The sequence below is a fragment of the Lichenostomus cassidix genome, chromosome 10 (genome assembly GCF_008360975.1).
Source record: "Lichenostomus cassidix isolate B80296 chromosome 10, HeHo_3.0, whole genome shotgun sequence".
Lineage (NCBI taxonomy): Eukaryota > Metazoa > Chordata > Aves > Passeriformes > Meliphagidae > Lichenostomus > Lichenostomus cassidix.
Genome location: NC_139491.1, coordinates 15231908 through 15251753, shown reverse-complemented (window position 1 = coordinate 15251753; position 19846 = coordinate 15231908). Strand labels below are relative to the sequence as shown.

The following is a 19846-nucleotide window of genomic DNA, read 5'->3' as shown; positions in this document are numbered from 1 at the left end:
AATTTGTGGAGACAGTAAAAAATATGCTCACAGTTCATCAGGGGTAAAAGTTTGCTTTTTCCCCTAAGTCAATGGTATAATTTTAATTTCTTCCAAATTATGAGAAGCAGTAGGGTTGTTAAAAGCTTCAGCATGCTGCCTTTCACACCATTTTTTTTATCATAGTTCTGATGGATTTTTTTTCAGTACCTATATTTCACTTTTCTGCATTGTAGAAAGTCCTAAGGAGTTTGACTTGGATGATTTGGATACATCTTTAGCTGAGGAATATATACTTCTGTCTAAGCAGAAATGCCATTAATGGTCTATAGCTATTAGATGGCAGATGTAATATCCCATTTGGGCTGTGTTCCAGCTAACAGAATAAATAGATTATCTAGAAAACTGTTTAGGACAAGATAAAATTAATGCTGTATGTTTCATAGATATTTCATGGTTTGGGTGGATACCTTAAGACACGATTTCAATAATTTGTCTTTTTTAATAGGCCAGATTATACAATGCAAAAGAATTTCAAATACTAAAACCAAAAGCTTTTCTAACTGGGTTGGTTTTCATTAGAAAGTGCTGTTGAGTTTGATGAGATGCCTTTCTGAAAGGCAATCAGCTTTGGTATAGGAGATTCCATGTATTGGAGAATGAAACGTGTTAGTTAAGGCTAAGTGAGAATTGAATTCAATGGATATCCAAGGGAAAAATCTGTAAATCAAAGCAGCTACAGAATGCAAGCCCTAGTACTGTAGCTTTCTGAAAGGATGCTGTATAAAAATAGTTGTAAAAAATGTATTTGTAACAATGGTAAATAAATATTTCAGATAAACAGATGCAAATTTATGATTGAATACCTTACCATCCCCTTTTCTCTAGGTTTCAAAACCTTCCACAGGTTTTGAAAATAAACCATTGCTTTTTTATGTCATCCAGTTAATTTTAAATTTAATTTTATTATTCAAACAAGAACCATATTGTCATGTGACAGCTTAGGCTGGGAATTTGAGACAGAGTTTTCTGAATTTTTAACTTAGTATACTACAGCAATCTGTGCAACTGGGTAGTTAAAGATGGTGTACAAATTCAATAATTAAATGATAACAGACTTATTTTTCTGAAAAGCTTGCTCATCTGTCAGAAATATTTTTTTTCCCTTGGTACACATATACATTTTGCCTACAGTGTTTGGGGGTGGTTTTGCTGTGGGTGTCTGAGAATGTGCTTTTGATTGATGAGCTAAGCTGTTTCTTCAGGTACTGAAGCAAATAACTTTGGATGCAGAACTCCAGAAACTGCTGCTCCTGAAGAGAGAGGTGGAGAGAGATGCTGCTCCCACCGAGCTGCTGCTCTCTGACACAGGGTTTGCTTTGCTTTAGGAGTTTGTATTGAAAAAACGTGCTCAGCTTTCCACTGCGGCACTTACGATTGTCTCTCCCCAAAAACGGAGCCATGACTGTGGCCATGGCTGTGGACATAATACAAAAGTAGTAATTCTGAGCTTTGGGGACTCTCAAATGGGATCTTTTAGTAGGAAAGGGAATTTAGCGACTTACTACCTAATAAAATACTTATATTACTGCAGAAGCTTTGATTTAGTAGCTGATGTGTTTCAGGAAGCTTTTTTTGATTTGTTTTTCTCTCTCGGAATTGGATGAAGGATTTCCTATAAATAATAATGTTATTTCTGCTAACTTTCATGGAGTTTGACAATCTCCCCTTCTCTGTTCTTTTGTTTTCTGTGTCTCAGAAAGATTTTCTGTCTTCTTGGTAATTTGGTTGATGGAACAAAGGCCAAGAGGCTTTTGGGGACTGTATGTTGGTCACTTGGTTTACCAGCTTATCTTCAAGTAATATTTGCACCTCTGCCAATTTAGTCTCTGATTCTGTATGTGTTACTGCTTCACCAAGGCAGCAACTTTATTTCTCTGGCTATTTTACTGTTAATTTTAGAAGGTGTTTTCTTATCTTCAAGCTTGAAACATATTTTGGCAGCTAATATCACTCTAAATGGAAAAGCAGAAAAAATTGGAATGTGGCAAAGAACATAGCTGTAGCATGCTGTATTATTTTTTGAAATATCGAAGTCCAAACAGCTTTTGACATGTTTGCTTCCTGCAGTTGAGGGAAAAAAGGCTTCTGTTAAGGGCTTAAAAAATGAATGCTGTGTATTCACATGCTGCAAGGTTTTCAGCAAAGGAGAACATTAGGTATGTGAGTAGCCAGAAGACTCCTTCTTAATTCCTTTCCCACTGGGTGGTGATCCAGTGTCTACATGCTAGGGAGAAGGACTTTATTTTATGCAAGTTTTAACAGAGCTGGTTTTCCTTGCAGTCGTTAATATATTCCTACTTGTGGAATATTTCTTGTATGGCCCTATTACCATTTAAAGGAAATGAATTTAAATAATCCCTTCCTTGAGCTGTGATCATTAAATTAATTTTACACTAAAATATAAGTTTTCCTCCAGGCTTAGGAACAGTTGAGTTCACAGCTTTCCCAGATAGCCTTGTCTGCTGTTACAGACAACTGAATCTGCCAGATACAGTACAATACACTAAATATTTTCATATTTAGACACTGGAAAACTCATGTTGAACTTTTCTAAGTTTACTAAAGGGATGCCTATGGCAAAAATCCTCATCATGTCTACAGTGTCTGTGGTGTCACTTCAAGTTGCAGTTATTTTCCCCATCAGTCATTGAGTTAAAAGACCTCTGCAAAGGAGTCATAAACTGCTGTGCCTTTCATTTTGTTGATATCTGTGGGTTTGGGTTTCTTTTTATTTGTTTGGGTTTGGGGTCTTTTTTTTTTTTCTTTTTCTTTTTTTTTTCCCCCAAGGGGTTGATGCTTTATAGGATATCCAGGCTGGCTGTGATAGGGACTCTCTATTAGGTGTATATGCAGTGTTAGTGTCTGCAGTGAGTGAAATCTTCCTTCTGTTCTCGTCCTTTGTTAATTTTTGAAAGCCAAGTAACTTTTGGGGAGCCTGGGGTCTCACTCACACCTTCTGGGTGCCAAAGCCTTTCTTGCAAGATCACTATTGCAGCACTGGTACAGCTCTCCGAAGGGCTTTGCCTCTGACATTGAAGTGTCTCATCTAATGAGTGCTCCAATTCTTCAGAGAAGTGGCCAGGAAATAAATAGATTTTGTGAAAGGAATCAGTGTTTCTCTTCCTCTTTGCAGTAAATGGTAGACAAAATACGTAGGCTGATTTTGGGAGATGAGAAGATGCATGTTTGCTAAGATACAACTCTGTCAACAAATAGAACATAGAAGGGGATTTTGTTGTCATTTTGACTTCAGAGAGAGAAAACCATACTAGGATCCATTTCAGTGCTTGCTGGATGTGGTGCCAAGGGACATATTAATCCTTTTTTGGAATTAAAGCCCGTTAACTGTACCCCAGTATTGGGTTACCTGTTTTACTCAATAGTTCCTATATACATCATTCTAAATGAGACCAACTTTCTAGGGGCTTGGTAGAATCCTTTTTGAGACACAGATTTTTCATGCAGTTTTGTTGAGTTTTATTCCAATAACACAAAGAAACTGCATATTTTCAGAACATACTTTATAATGAAAATCCACCTTTTATTTCCAGCAGTTTAACTGAAAAGGCATGCTCTGTTATCCACACAGCACAGTAAAAACTGGTACATTGCTCTGAATATTTATTTGTATAATACAAAAATCCGTACTTCAAGAGCTACATTAGCAGAAGTCTATGCTTGGAAATCCAAAGACCAAGAAGTTAGGAAGGGATAAAAGAAAATTTATCTAGATTTGTAGCTCAGTGTCTTGTGTTTACTTATTACAATGCAGCCTTTTGTAATCAAGTCACTTATTAGGTCTCAATTTCAAGGTTATAACTTAAGCTTTTCTGACATATCTGAAAAGAGTGGCCCCAGAAGATTCTTCAAAATAGAACGTTTTTAAATATTAACAGGCTTTTTTAATCAGTTCTTCTGTATCAGTAGGTGTGGGGTTTTTCTGTTTTGCAGATACTCTGAAAGGTTTGCCTGGTACTGGTTTAAATAGGAAGGCCCTTCACCAACCTGTTGAGGTTTGTTTAGTAAAGGTTTCTGTGAGCTCAGAGATCTGTGAAGACTCACAGCCCACCCACGCCAGTGTAAGGGGCAACATTGTGCAGTTTGGAAAGCTCCATATTTACAACTGGAATGTTTTCTAATCAGCCCTTTGTGAAGGAAAAGGAAATCTGTCTTCTTATGAGATGCACTAATTACTTCCAGACAAAGAAAATACCTTAAATTAAAAACCTGTTGCTGTGCCTGACAGTTCACAGGCTAAAACAGGCAGGGTGAACATATAACTCCATTTAATAGTGTCCTCAGCTGTCAGTGCCAGGGAGCACTTGGGAATGGAACAGGAATGGCAGTGACTGTCAGGTGTGACAACCAGGGTCCCTGTCCTCACTGCCCAAATCTCCCGTTCTGTCATGTGGAATCCTGCTGGCTGCTTGCACCACCAACATGGGGTTTTATTGAGCTGTAAAAGTGGTTTTTTTAAAGCCTGGGGGTAAATCTCTTATTGTCTGTTTTTTGAAAGCAGGTTTTCTGTACTGTAGGAGCAGTATGTGAGCCTATGTGTGAAATGAGAGCTGAAATTTCTACAATCTGTTCTTACCAGACAAGCTCTGCAAAAGAAATTACCTGTTTACTTAATGGGGAAAAAAAAAAAGGGATAAGAGGAGATTTAATTGTTGCCTAAAATTACCAGAACAGAGAAAGAAACTAATGGTAATAGGAATATAATTTTAAGCACAGACACGGTGTAATGGGATCCATGACTTAGAAAATGGAGCGAGATAAAGCAGAATGGAAGCAAGTTCACCAAATTTTCAGTGGCAAGTCTAATTAACCATCTGGAGTCTGATGGGTTGTCCACCATCTGAAGTCTTTTAATCGGTGTTGATTGTCTTCCTAAAATCAATTTTGTAGATTTAATTAATAGAATCATAGAATTATTAATGTAGGAAAAGGTCTCCAAGATGAGAAGTCCAACCTTTGACCAAACACCATCACACTCACTAATTGTATTGGGAAGTGCCACATCTAGTCATTTTCTGACCTCTTGCAGGGATGGTGACTCCACCACTTCCCTGGGGAGCCTCTTCCAATGCTTACCCACTATTTCAGTGAAGAAATTCTTCCAAATATCCAGCCTAATATGGCACTACTTGAGGCCATTTAGCTTTGTCCTGTTGCTTTTTACTTGAGAGAAGAGGCTGACTTGCTCCAGCACCTCAGTGTCCCTCTGACATTCCCTCCCAACTTGTCGTTTGCAACTGGCCTGGCCCCAAAAGTGAGCCCTGGGGGACACCTCTTGTGACTGACCAGCTGCATCTAACTCCATTCTAATGGAGGTCATGGGCTTCATGCAAAGATGACAGAATTAATTCCTTTGGCTTGTCTTATACAGGAGCTAGATAGTCAGAAACCCTGTATTACACTGCTGTCTTCTAAATTATTTCTTTGATTTAAGTATCATTCTCAAATTTATGAGGATAAAATATCAGTTTTTTAAATGATGATATTCAGGACTAATCTAACTGGTCAAAACTCTGGTTTTATCAATGTTTAATTTTTTCCCCTTTATTACAAAACTCTGATGAACATTTTATTCATAATTTTCCTAAAAGAGTTGTATCTTTGCATCTCTAGTAAATGACAGAATCTACTCAGTTTTAAGAAAAATGCAGTGAAAGGGGAGGAAAAAACTCCCAGTAAACACCTTTCTGTTACATTTTTTAGCTGTCCAGGCTGTTAAGAAACAGTAAATACTTCAGTTTATTTTTGGTATGAGTCCAGCTGTAACTTTAATTGTTCTTGTCTGTGTTCAGTGACATTTCAAAATAACGATTCATTGTTAGTTCAGGTTAAAAAAGCAATTTTTGACCAAGTTTTCAGAGTGGGTTGACTGCAGTTCCCTGTTCATGATTTTTTGTTTTACAGATCTTGACAACTGAAAGAAGAGTTTTGCTGTTTTCTGGAAACTTAGTATTCCTGTGCTCATTGTACTTAATGAAAAAATTAAGACAAAAGCTTTTTCAGTGTACACACATCATTCAGTGTGCCTAATTGGATGAGTAAGGAAATTTGTGGATGTTCTTTCCAGAGGAAGTGTCTTATGGCATGAGTTTGTTCATGTTGTAAATCACAAGGTACTGCCCTTCAAGGCAGCCTATCTGCATAAAAGCCTGTGGCCAAAGTAAGGTTCTTGCAGGACGTTGTGCAGCCTTTTGTGTTGTGCAGCTCTGTCATTGTTGACCCTTTTTCTTCTTTTTTTTTTGCTCAGCATTGAATGACTGTTTCCCCACTTGCATGTTTCACCTTCGTTTTTCAACAGTGGCCAATTATGGCTGCAATTGAAGAAAACCCCAGAAACAAAGAAAAATCCCCTTCTGTGCATTAAAAAATTAATATGCTAATACATGCTTCCTTTATTCATACATGCTTGTAAATATACTTGCTTTTTCTAAGAGCTCATTCTTGATGTAAACCTGGATACACTGGAAAAATATACAAGTTCCCTATCACGCAGCTGATCTGTGTCCATTACGTATTTTGTACCTTGCTGCCATCTGTCCACTGGCACACTGCATGGATAGAAAAATAGGGGAAAATTCCAGTTATCTGCTGTATGCTGTTCCCAGTTATTAGTGGTTTTCTGATACACGGAGCAGCATCAGGTGCTCCTAGACTTCCTAAAGGTCTTTTGACCATTTCTTCATATAATAATGTATTTGTTCTAAAATATGTTGCAATAACTAAACATTGTTTTAAACAGAATTTAAGGAATCTAGCGTGAAAATTTGATAAAATAATACAAAAATGTAAAAAATGTATTTCTTTATATATATATAGTATCTACATTATGCTAATTGTCTGGTTTTCTAAACTAGTTCAAGGGTTCAGCAGTGATCATTGCTGAAAACCTCACTCCAGCAAGACTCTTCCGTAGGAAACCTTACGTGCTTACAAGCAGCCAGCTGAATTGCACATTATCTGCAATTTTCTGTAACCTGCTCTGCGTGACCTGTCCAAGTCAGGTAGCGCTGCAGCATTTTTGGGTGGGAGTGCTTACAGCCCTCAGTTGGGTCTGACAAGTGCCTGCAAGGTCAAGAGAAGCATTGCTCAGGTAGATTTGGAGTCTGCAAGCTGTTCCATTTGGCTCCAGTTGTCTGTGCATTTGGAATAGTCCGTGGGGGACAGGATTACCAATGGAGTAAATCCTGGCCCTCTCCAAGCACAAATCTCCATGTTACTGCTCCTTGCTACCTGCATTCATTCAGGGACAAATGTCTTCATTGAGCTCCCAGACAGTTCTCTGCTATTTTGTTTGGAAATAATTTGCAAACCTTGACTTGTTAGGAAAACAAATTGGGACAGGAAATGTGGGTAAAACCATGAGGATGGATTGTAAAAGCCCTGCTTAGACACCTGCTCTGATGGAAGGCTGTAAGAATTAACACAAATTCGGCAAAAATCTTGTTTCAGGTTACATTTTAAAATTTTTTTCCTAGTCCTCTGGAGACATTCATATATTTTGGGGAAGAACTGGTTACAGTTTATTTCAGTTTCTTCCCAGACTTCTCTTCAATGTTCGCTCCTATGACAGCAACGCTCTGTTCAGCTTACAACAGAGGGAGTTGGTGGCTCGGTGTCTTTGGTTAATATTATTTATGTTTGTTTGTCCCTATGAGCAGGTTGTAGAATTGAAATTATGATTTCTTTTTGATGTCTCAGAGGGAACATGCAGTTATAGAAGCAGAATTTTGTTTTTGCTGTGGCATTGACAGTATTCATAAAGTCTGTGGTACACAGATGTACACCCTTAAGCTGCGCCATACAACAAATCCCTTATGAATAATGGTAGGGTTTTTCCCCTTCTCCAGCAAGAATTGCCTTTCTGTGGTTAAGAAATGTTCTTATAAGGGAGATGGAGATCATCTGAACAGGGAGCTTGGAATAATGGTCAATATCTGCTTCAGCAACAGAGTAACATTTAGCCAGAGTGAGAATTTCCAAAGGATCTGGAGAATATTGACTGCATTGCATTATTTATTTTTGAGGATGAAGCTATAGAGGAAAAGAAGTTTTATTCTCTCTCCTTGGTAAACACACACTAAAGCTTCTAAATTTTAGGGAAATTAAAACCAATAAAAGTAGCATTGTAGTATAGCAAATTTTGCTATCTGTGTTCTGAAGATTCTGATATCCCTCTGAATGGTAATTCTTCCCTCCTGAAGCCAGTGTCAGAATGACCAGTTCTAAGGAAGTTGAGCTTCTACCAAAGAAGGGCTTTCTGTCCTGCTTCAGTGATTTGTTCCCTGGGCTTCTGTGGGTTTCTGTGTCTGGCACTTGTGTGAGGCTGGTTCTTGTCTGGGTGCTTTGTGAGGCCTTTGGCTGTTTGCCTGGGAATTCCTGTAGTGACTCTTATCGAGCCATGGGACATTCAGCTGGAGTCACAGTTCCTCTAGAGATGCAGAGAAATCCTAGATGTCTGGACAGCGTGTGTTCAGCTCAAATGTACCATGTGTGTGCAGGAGGAGTGATTTGCACATGGCTGAGAAGTCCAGCTTCCCTGGGACAGAGAACTTGGCATCCCATCTGACCTAAATACTCAGTTTGTTTTCTGACAGGAAAATCGTAAATGGCAATGTAAGATGTAATTAAAGCTTTCTTCCCATATTCAATTTCCAGTGCATCAGCTTCTAGAGAACCCAACTAGAGATAATGGGGCTGGGGAAAGGACCACACTGCAGTAGGCAGCAGATCCAAGACGAAGCCAGTCTTTACCCTGTTACATGAGTAATTGCAAAGATGTAATTGAGAGATGGGAAAAAGTGCATGTGTGCATGTTAATCTAGAGACGTCTTTTATCTGGAAAAACCTCCACAGATTCTTGAGAAGCACAATGCAAATGGTGAGCACTGTTTGGGATCCCTCTTCTTGCTTTTTAGTTCTGAAATACTTGGTCTGTGCTGAGCAGCACCAGACACTGGGAAAATCTGTCTGTCCTATACAAAGTGTATCTCAGCTGGCTCTCTGCTGAAGCTATTTATGACTTTTTTAAATGCTATTGCCATGATGATCTACAGTGTGTCCTCAAGTTTGCTCGAGTGTTAATTAGTTTATTGTTTTGCATGATGTATTAAAAGCTTTTCTGTTCCATTTCAAGTTTGAACTGTAATTCAATCCTTAGGATGCCTCACATGTAAGGCAGGGTTACAGAGCAGGAGGTTAGGATGTGGTATCCCTTTCCTGCTCTGTTGCTGCCTTGGCATATTATCTGTTTGATATCTTTGGTAGATGGGTGCCTGAAAAGAGAGTGAAAGACAACAAAGAGATTTTTTTTTCTTATCTTCTGTATTAGACATCTCATCCTGCTCTTATGGTGGGATTTTCTGTTGCAGTTTGTGTCTCAGTGGGAAATATTCCAATTGACTGACGTCACAGATGTACCTTGTTTAAGATCAGGGCTCATTTTGCCAGGCAGTGCTACAGTTTTGTTACGTGGAAATTTTTTTAAAACAGCGGTGCCCTCTCTTTTTTGCAATTTAGTGTAATAATGCTGTGACTCTGTAGTACTTGAAACTCTGTTCATGGTCAGTTGCAGTGTTTTGTCTCCAGCCTATTGCTCAATTCCTTCCAGCTGTAACCCCCATTGTCTTTTCTAACTGCTGAAATTGGGACTGGTTTTCTCCTGTGCTGCCCAGTGTCCTTCCAGTTGGTGACACAGTTGCTCAGCTGGAGATTTAGGCAGCACAGTTGTGTTCTTGGCTTGAACCAGTTTTTACTTCTACAGGATGATAATCTTTCTACTGAATGTTGGCCTGGGTGCACTTTGGATGCATTTCTTTTTTATTCACGTGTGAAGGTGCTCTACCAATATCACTGTGGAACATTTTTGTTTTTTCTGGAAGAATGGCATATTTTGCTGAGGTTTACAAATTATATTTAAGTTGCTATATATGTGATTCTTCATTAGCCAGCTGACAACATAAAGAGTTAGTCAACTGACATACAGGATTATTTTTCTTTCAATGAAAGGTAGTGTTGATGAAACTTTGCCAGGTAAACCTTGGAAATGTTTTGTCCTTAAGCAGTATTCAGTCACTTGTAGTCAGGGTAAAGATAGTTTTTTTTCTATAGACAATGGTAAAAGCAATATTATAAGGCAATAGTGGTTTTATATTGCACTTTCTGTTCTTTCTAAACAGCCCATAACTCATTATTCTCCGTCTTGCTCACAATATGCATTTCAGATAAAATGCAATCTAATAAACAAGTGCAAAAAGAGCCTAAATACTTACCTTTAAAGTCAATAGTAACCATCATACTTAGTTTTGTTTCTGACGGATTTCTGCTATTGGCCAAGCTGTTACTTTGGAAAGTTGAGCTTCCTTAAATTACATGTTACTCACATCTTCTCACTGTTTCTGAATCACTTTGATCTGTAGTTCTACTGAGGATTTTGTTCTCTGCTTTGACCTTTGTGCAGGGGTTCAGAGCTCTTTACTTTGTCTAATGCTATAGCAAGTGAATGTATTATGAAATACTGTATTTAGTTATTTGAAAGACTTCATTGATGCAGTCTCTGGCGCTTCAAAAGTGCTTCTGCAAATGGCTGCTTCCCCTGATAGTAATTACACACATTTTGGATGCAACTGGCAAAGGAACAAACCCGAGTGGGCTCAAGTTCAAGACACCTGGCAGTGTCACCTTTCTCACACTGCCAAGGGGACATGTGACAAGTTCATCTGAACCACTGGCAGGAGTGGGGCAAGCTGAGGCTCTGTGTTACAGACTCTGCCTTCTGTCATTTGCACCTCTGTCGCAGTGTGCTGTGTCCTGTCTGGGAAAAACCCTCTGAAGAGTTCCTCGAGATATTGCAAGTTAAATAAAGGCATGAAATCAATCCTTCTGGAGGGCTTGTGAAGTGAAATGGAACATAATCACCTTACAATCATTTGAGGGATTATTATAATTTTGTCTCATTGCATTTTATTATAGACTGCTTCATGCATGGGATATGACACTAGAAAGAGCTACTTGTCGTCTGTTGTAATTTGCCTTCTTTCTGCTAGAGGGAGAAGAATTGATTATAAATTTAGGGGGATAATATGGAATGTCTTTATACCAGTTTTTGCATACATGGTGCCTTAACACACACAATAATTTAAAAAAAAAAAAGAGAGACAAGCAGGCTAATGAACCAAGAATGTATTACTACTTAGGATACTTTTTTGTCTTTTTTTTAAATTAATGCCTCTTAATTTTTGATAGAAATTATTAAAGCAAGGACCATTTGTTATAAACAAATTTTCCATCCCCCACCCTAAAAGTGTGGAATGTCTTTCTCTTTCTTCGGCTAAAACATCTGGGGCTCAGTGAAATCAGCCCATGGAGAAATTAAATGAAATGTTGCATTTCTGTGTTGTCAGACGTCTGTCAGCTGCTAGTAAGAAGAATATTAAATAAATCCTTTAGGCTCTAACTGCATGGCTTACTATAGGGTTAGGGATAAATGTATATCAAGTTCTCTGTTTTGAATTGACAGCTTCTCCCAAATGGGGAAAAAACAAAAAGAAAAAAGTGGTGGTAGTGATGTTAGTTAAGGGATCTATGTTATCTAGAGATAGAAGTATATCTATTTATAGCTGTATAAATATATCCATCATATACAGATATACAGATAATATAGATGCAGTATAGGGATAATCTACCTATATATTGCATATAGATTCTATAAACATGTAATATCTATATACATTTTAATACGTGCATAACATTTTCTTTCTGTCCATAAAAATTCACTTGTATTTTTTATATTTATAATGCCTTTATGCTAATGCATTTGACTTCTAGTTATTAAAATATTTGCTCATTTCTTTGCATGTTACTTGGTAAGCTGCTCAAAAATGATAGCAGATGTGGGGGGATTGTGCTCCTTTTCATTAATGGCTAGGATAGTTGGCAGATAAAAATCAGTTCTAGGGATTGAAGTATGCAATTCAGCTACAGAAAATCATATTTTTGTTATTGTCTCAATTTTATAATGGCAAATAAGGAAATTACTTCTCTGAATTCAACTGAAGAATATATGAAGTGGATAACAAAAGTATCACAGATATTCTTATGTGCATAACTGTCTAGTATGACATTTAATTTTTTCAGTTCATGGCAAGGTTACATTTATTGCACTGTAAGTGTTCCATAATTAGTTTTCCCAAATAGTTTAAAGCATGGAAGAGGTGGAGATTGGGGGATTATTTGGTTAATAGGTTGGTTGGTTTGATGGTGGATATTTTTTTTATCTTTTTAGATGAGTTTTGATGCCAGCTACTGTGCAGATATATGTTTGTGTGCCATACAGCAGAGCAGATCCAAGAAAATTCTTACTAGGAAAACTTACAAAATGTACTCTGTGTGTGCTGGTAGGCTTCAGTAACAGATCACATTTGTGTCTAAGCTTTACAGTACTTTCCATGTGTAAATATATTTTCTTTAATGTATTCTGGCCTAGATGTTGTGTCTCAGATGAGAGAATTAATTAGATGGGGAATTCCAGGGCTGGATTATGTCAATGGCAAGTGAATCAACTTCTCTTCAGTTGATGTGTTAAGTTCTTTTTAAGATTAGTATAATTACTCTCATTTTACAGGCGTAGAAACTGATACAGAGCAGCAGAGTTACTTGCTTGGGTTTGTAGATGCTTTTTGAAGCACATCTGGAGTCATGCAAAGGAGGATGCTGGGAGCACCAAGCTGTTCCTGTAACTGCAGTGTTGGTACCTATTAAACATCTCCAGTGCCATGGGGCAGATAAACAGCTTCAGAACCTTTGCAGATCAGCTCTGTGTGTGGCAAAGTGTCTGCTGCACTTAACATATAGCTAGTACTTGAACAGTGTGGGATTCACGGTGTGAATTCATGGCCGGCTTTACAGCGTTTCAATGTGCTTAGTTAAATTCCTGAGATTTCTCTTTCCCCTCTTTCCACTTTCTCAAGCCAAGTTTTGATGTCTTTGACAGCTGGAAACGTTGAGGGAAAGGAGTGAGGAGAGAGATTGGAGGCAAGTGTTGTTTTGTGTCCCACTGAAATGCAAGTGGCTCTTAATGTGTCAGGATGTACAAGCAGGAGGAAAAGAATAGAGAAATGTGTGAGCAGAGGTGAAGAACTGTCATTGCTCTCCACTACTGAATAGGCAGAGTAGGCTGATGTCATTGTGACCATAGGAACAAAAAAACCCCAGAGAGATGCTAGGCTTGATTACATCAGTTCATAAAATGGGCTTTGCTTTCCTGTTTGCACTACCAGCTTTGATGCAAACACTGATGTAATGCAAGAACATTTAGTAAAAGTGCAAAACAACCATGTTGTAATTTTTTAGCTTCAGAGAGGATTCTTTGTTATTGAAGGAATGGTGATTGTGGTGCTCATTTCAGTAAGTACCTTTTATAACTGTTGACTAGATGACATTCAGCTGGACTGGCAGAGACACATTTTCATCTTTTGATGCTGTTTCTAACGCAATCCATAGTCGGAGTGGAAAATTTTGCTTCTTCATCTTCTTTTACACATACACAGGAACTTGAATAGAGAAGAATGGAACTCCTGCATTATTTTAATGCATTGAAATGTCCAAATATACTTCCTTTTTTTGTTGTTGAACTTCCTGCTTATTCTGCCAATCTATATGAGAGTTTGAATGGGTCCTACTGAGAATGCTTACTGCAGTAGGGTTCCCAGCTTGCTGCAGTGGGGGACTAGGGCTCAGTTAGAACACCTAGGCTGGCCAGTACTGAAACATCTGCTATTTACCTTTTGCAGCTTGTTTCAGGAGCATGGATGAATAAGGCTTTGCATCCTTACAGGGCTATTTGCAAAATGAGAGCTTGAACGTGTTTTGATGTAGGTTGAGGATACACAAACATAGAGATATTGTAATGAAGTTATCGTGGAGTCTACTAAATGCAGTTGTGTTGCAGAACTTTTTACTGTCTCTGTGAAATGGTAGCTGTCAGTGTAAGGTGGGTTATCATGTACATCACATCTGAATTTCATACTTTACTGGCAGGGTTTGAGAAATGCCTAGAACGTGGTTTTCACAAGGGCTGAGATGATGTGTACTGGGTAATGCCCTTAATAGAAGTGAACCATTAAGAGTATTGTGAAGAGAATATTGATTTAGCACATGCAAGCTGACAGTAACTATTCTATTTAGCATAATAACAAATGTGGAGGAGGAGGAAGAGGAGGGTCATTTTTGGAGAAGAACTTAGCATTGTGAAGAAGTCAGTGCATTCTGGGTAACTTTGCCACTGAATCTCTATAGCCATGAAAGCATAAAGCATCAGCTTAGAACACTTAATCTAAAATGTTGAGCATTTCTCCTTTAAAACTCTGTCTGCTTTTGAAAAAGTAGAGTTCAGCAGTTTAAAATTTTGTTTCTTATGCTATAAACACAGTTAAGGACTTTCTGTTAATATCATACTAAAGTCATCAGACAGTTCTGTTGTTTACGAGAGAAAACAATTTTTTTTTATATATTACATTCTCAAATTAGGAAAAAACCTGCAGCTGCCCGCAAAATTTACAGTTCTCCAAAGTGTGTAGGAAAATTATATTTAAAAAAAAAACCAAGGAGGAGGAGTGAGAAGCAAGCATTCAAATTTCCATGGAAGCTCTGTGTTTATGTAAAGTACAGCAGCTGCACTGCAAATTCCCCTCTCTGGATGACCTCAGTTCTGAACAAGACAGACTGTTCTGGGTGCAGGTGTGATTACTGAATTATTTGTTCTGTTTTAGTGTCAGTCAGTTACAGAGAAGTATTATGGGTAAAATTTGTATCCACTGAATAAAGTGAATTGGTAGATTTGGTATTCCACAGTTCACTATGTGCCTTCCTGCTATTGCAGAAATAGTTTATTTTATTCTCTTGAATTGCATTAGTTAAATAGGACAGACAAGAGGAAGTGACTCCAGCAACAACCTCTGAATATATCAGGCAGGCAGAAAGGCAGGATTGCACTGAAAATGGTGCTGGACATAAAAGATGGTTTGACAGCTGAATTGGGAATTTTTTTTTTCTAAAGAGGTTTGTATATGTTGTTGGAATTGAGAATTTTAAATTTCTTCTCCATGCTTCCTGAGAAACAGAGCTGTGAGAAATGCTGACTCCTTACACATGCATGTCCAATCAGCCTTGGTTTGAATGTGATTATTCTTGTGAGCTTGCCAGAGGTTTTCCAACCTACCTTAGATCACACTGGTTTTTGCCAGGTGCCTGTATTTATTGATGTTCTGTGTGCCTTTTATCTCTTACCAGTTAATGAAGTTTTATAGAAAACTCCTTCTCTTTCATTAGTGTTTGGTGGAGACTGCCAGAATAGGACTAATGTACCGAAACGTGGCTGCTTTTCTCACATTTGGCTCCAACCAAACAAGTGCAGTCAGGCTGGGACACCCAGGTTCCTGAACACCTGATGTGCAGGATGTCTGCTTTTCAGGGTCTCAGAAGAATCAGTTCAGACCTAGAACCCACAAAAGTGAGTCCTTGTAGAAAGATGGGTGTAGTTTTCTCCAGATTAATTAGCAGATTCAGTTCTGCTTTGGCAACCAGTTAAGAGAGAACTGTTCATTGTAAGATGTGTGACTTTAGCAGCTAAGGTGAAGTTATACGCCTAGGAGGTTCTCCCTTTCATTGCTCAAAGAGCAATAAGAGGACATGGCGTTTCAGGTGAGTGGTAATCCTATAAGGGTTACAGGAGTGATGGCAATAGTGTCTTTATGCATCCACTATTCTGATCCTTCTCTCTTCAAACATGGTAGTGACAGGAGTGGCTTCATGTGAGGCACAGAGCATTAGCACAGCAATGTGTCTGGGCATTTGGTAACATTTTTGTTGAAAGAAATGGAATTAATATTAAGATTCCTATACAAATAGCAATGTACTCATAAACACTTTCATGTTGTGTTTAATGAGCTTGCCATTGCCTTGTGTGCTTTAATTAAAAAAGAGATGGAAAATGGAAGGACGTTTCCTGAGACTGATTTTAAATACTGATCTTGTTTCTGATCCAGCGCAGTTTCTTTAAATTATCTGGTTCTAACTGAAGACATGTAGGGAAATAGATCAGATATCTCAGAAGATTTAACAAGGGTTTTAGGTGAGTAGTGAATGATAAATACATCAAAGGAATGTGTAATCCAGTGTACTCATACTATGGCATGATTTTCCTGAGCGTGGGGATTGCCTATTTTTCTTTTAAACCATCTGAAGCAGATAGATCTTCCTCATGAAATTGGTAGTGCATTCATGGTAGGACTTGAAAACACATCAACATTTCAAATGGTGGGAAGGAGTGGAAGAGGGATTTGGCAGGGTCAAGGACAGCTGGAACACCACCCGCTGCTGTTGGTGTTGGGAGTAGTGAGACACTGTGGTAAACAGCTGGGATTTCTCTGAGTCATTCATTTTCCGTTCCCACCTCATCGCTCTGTCTATGTGTGTGGGTGGCCAGGTATGTTTCTAGGCAAGGAAGTCATTAAAATTGATGTCACATCTCAAAGTCACATTAGTGGGGAGAGGGGTCATGATTGCATCTTTGTCTTACCCATTTTGGAGCCTTTTTGCAGTCACCTCCCTGATGTATGTGACCATCGGTAGAAAGGGCAGGGGAGCAGCACAGAGATGGTCATTACTGTGCCTCACAAGGATACAATAGCTTGTGTCTTTAGTCTCACCTGTCTGTGGCATGCCAGGCACTGGGCTGCAGACCCCTGTTAATGTGCAGGAAAGCTCTCTTTCAGAAACAGAACTGTGAATGTCTTTGTATTATTGTGTGCATTTGCCCACCTGCTTTCTGGGGGGTGGATGGTGGTTCGAGGTTATTAGCAGTTGATCTGATCGAGGGTGCTCACTGTCCTGCACTAACAGCCTGTGTGTGGGTTAACACCAGGGCTGCATATGTGGCTTCAGGAAAGGCACCTCCATGTAGAAACTTAGGGCAAGGTTGCTACCTCAGCATGAAGTTACAGTAACCTGGAGTAGTGCTTTGTTTCCCTATTCTTTTGTTAGATGATGTAAGGTAGAGCAGAGGGTCATCCTGCTTCTTTTGATAACAAAATCTGACACACCTGAGCCCAGGGAGGCCAGCTGGAAGAAGGTATTGAAACCCCCCAGTAAGTGAGTAGTGCCATCCAGCATTCAAACAAGTTATAGATAACTTGAGATAAACGAGAATTGTTTCTTTGTGATCTTTGAACTTGTTTGCCTGTTTCTCTTTTCTTCTTTCAGGTGAGACAGTGAGGTCATTAACTGCTCCAGAAGAAGAGGGTCTGGAAAGAAAATGTCTCTGGCAAATAAGTATCAGGTAACACTGGCAGTGGGGAAGCTTCCTTATTTTTAAGATATTTATCTGAACCAGTTTTGATGAACTGACTTACACCTGAATTTAAAGTTACAGATTCAGAGGAACGAAATCTTGAGCTTTTAGTCACTGAAACCAGAAAAGTGCCTGCTTTTCATTTTTATGTAAAGTGCTACTGCTTTTGATATGCAAATGGTGCACTGTACTGTGTAACCTCAGTCTTCTAGAGAGCAAAAGGAAGGGCAGAGAAAAATGTGTGTGGTGCAGGAATTCAAATGATATGGAGACAGGGTTCCTACTCTCTTTCACAATGCAGTCCTAAATTCCAATAAAGCGCAGAGATCAAATCACCTTGGACTCTGAGGGCAAGGATTGCCCTGTGTCATAAGGGGCATTTGATAATTCCTGCATGTCATGAATATAAAAGGTAACTGAGATGACTGAATGTTAAAGTAGCTGTAGCAAGCAGTAATAGAACTGAGTGGGTTGTAGCCGAGTGACAGCTCATCATATAATCATCATGTTTTCCACTTACAGCATCTCTGAAAAACAAGAAAGATGGTTTAATTCTTTTTGGTTTTCCCCTAAAAAGAGATTTTGAGTAATTGTTTTTTTTGAAAACGTTCATTGACATCTGGGCTATAGGTACCTATTTTGAGTGATAGAAGAGTTGTTGCCTGTGGTTCAAAATGTATTTTCTCTCTCTCTCTCACACACACCATATTAAATCATTGGGAGAATTTCCCTTAGTCATTTTTCTTTTTCCTTAATTGCCTTCTCTTGTACAGAGGTCAGGCTGGATCTGCTGGCATTTCACGATGTAGAAGCGATCACTTAGGAAAGCTCAGAATTTTGCCTTTGATGCTCTCCATTCTTTCTCCTGCCCACACCTCACCCCTGGGGAGCTGCCAGAACAATCCCACAGATTGGCACAGATGGGCCACCTGAGTGGCTCTCCCATGGCTCAGCTGTACAGTGGTGGGGAGCCAGGCCATGGTCCCCTGTTCTCCCTCAGTCCTCAGTTCCAAGGTGCTGATTGAGGAGAAAGAATGGTTCTGTGATTATGTAAAGCAATAGCAGATTCCCAGATTTTACAGGAGGCTCTCACTAACCTCTAAGTCAGTCTGTCTTTTAGCATTATCAGGAGAGTGGCAACTGGGAAATGGCTTTATTAGGTGAAATAGGATTTAAAGGAGAATGGATCTCCTGAGATGAAGCTAAAATCAATAGGAGATTGCACTTTATGCTGTGAGTCTTTAGGAATCTGTTTGTACTGCGTGGTTTAGTTTTGGGTCGGAAGCTTGTCAGGTTTTGTATCCAGAGGTGTACTTTATTAATAAAATACAATTCTTTTAAAAGTGAAATTGCAGTTATTATTTGTAAAAGTGAAGCTGTTCTGTGAAGTTGAGGAAGTGTTGTAGAGATTTCCTGAAGGGTGAAGCTATGGCTGTGTTTTCCCTGTGAAGTCAGCAAACTGAGTGGTTGGTGTAGAGCATAAAAGAGTAACTTCAGTTGCTTTCTTTTGGAAGGGGTAGCTCTGTTTGCAGTAGTTCTCTCCACTGAACTGCTAAAGCTTGTGCAGCTCTCTAGCAATGGGTTTTCCTACTGCAGCTCACCACTGAAGTGTCTATATGCCTGTAAATTGCTTTGTTGTTGGCTTTCAGATACTGTTGGAGGGGTTTGCATGTGTATAAAACTTAGAAATAGCTTTTTCTCAGAAATCCAGGGCAGATAAGTAATCAGAAATTATCACAAATTAGGAATATACAAGTCAAATAGAGGTCATTCATCTTCTGTCACCTAGGAATGAATGAATGAAGGACATACATTCTCATTTAATTGACAATTCTAAGCTTTCAGTGGCTATGGGAAAAAAAGAGCTACTTACTTAATAGCGTTTTTAAAAGAAGAATATGTTTGATAAAGTGTAGGTGTTCACAGTATTGGGCAGGTAAGAACAAGCTTTATGATCTTGCATTTATTTCTCAGTCATGTTCACAGACCACTCAGACAATCTCCAGACCAGGTGTCACTAACTGGCCCAAACCCAGAAGGAAGAGGAACCCACCTTTTCAGGCCTTCTGGATTTTAGCATCACCTTTGAGTCAGTGCAGACTACTTTTGCTGGAAAAGTGCCATAAGGCAAATAGGTAGAGACTGGGGATAGCATCCATTGTTGGTTCAGTCCACATTATAGCTATTTTATTTCAGAAGATGAATGCAGACAATTGATAAATGTAAGAGTTGAGATTTGGTGTCTTTCTAGCATAGGCCTGGAGAAGTGCCTTTGCTTTTTGTGATAAAAAATTATGTGTAGTGTTTCAGGTCTTAATTAAAAAGAGAGTTTTCCCTTGTAAAAAGGTGTCTCTATGTTTTGATCAATCAAACATTTGCTGTGTTTTCTGTGACTCCATGCTGTTACTACAGCTGCTGACACAACCCGATGGCTGCCTCAAA

At 38.8% G+C, this 19846-nt stretch overlaps 1 protein-coding gene across 8 annotated transcripts in view; it reads left to right on the top strand.

Moving 5' to 3' along the window:
• Positions 1 to 19846, top strand: part of OTUD7A (OTU deubiquitinase 7A) — a 105857-nt gene that overhangs the window by 19546 nt on the left and 66465 nt on the right. For 7 of the 8 annotated variants that reach the window (XM_085070820.1, XM_085070821.1, XM_085070826.1 and 4 more), the window contains exon 2: positions 17317 to 17392. The gene's annotated coding sequence lies outside the window, so the exon portion shown is untranslated. Of the gene's footprint in view, positions 1 to 17163; positions 17186 to 17316; positions 17393 to 19846 lie in introns of those variants that run through there. The other variant, XM_085070823.1, reaches the window with a different exon arrangement.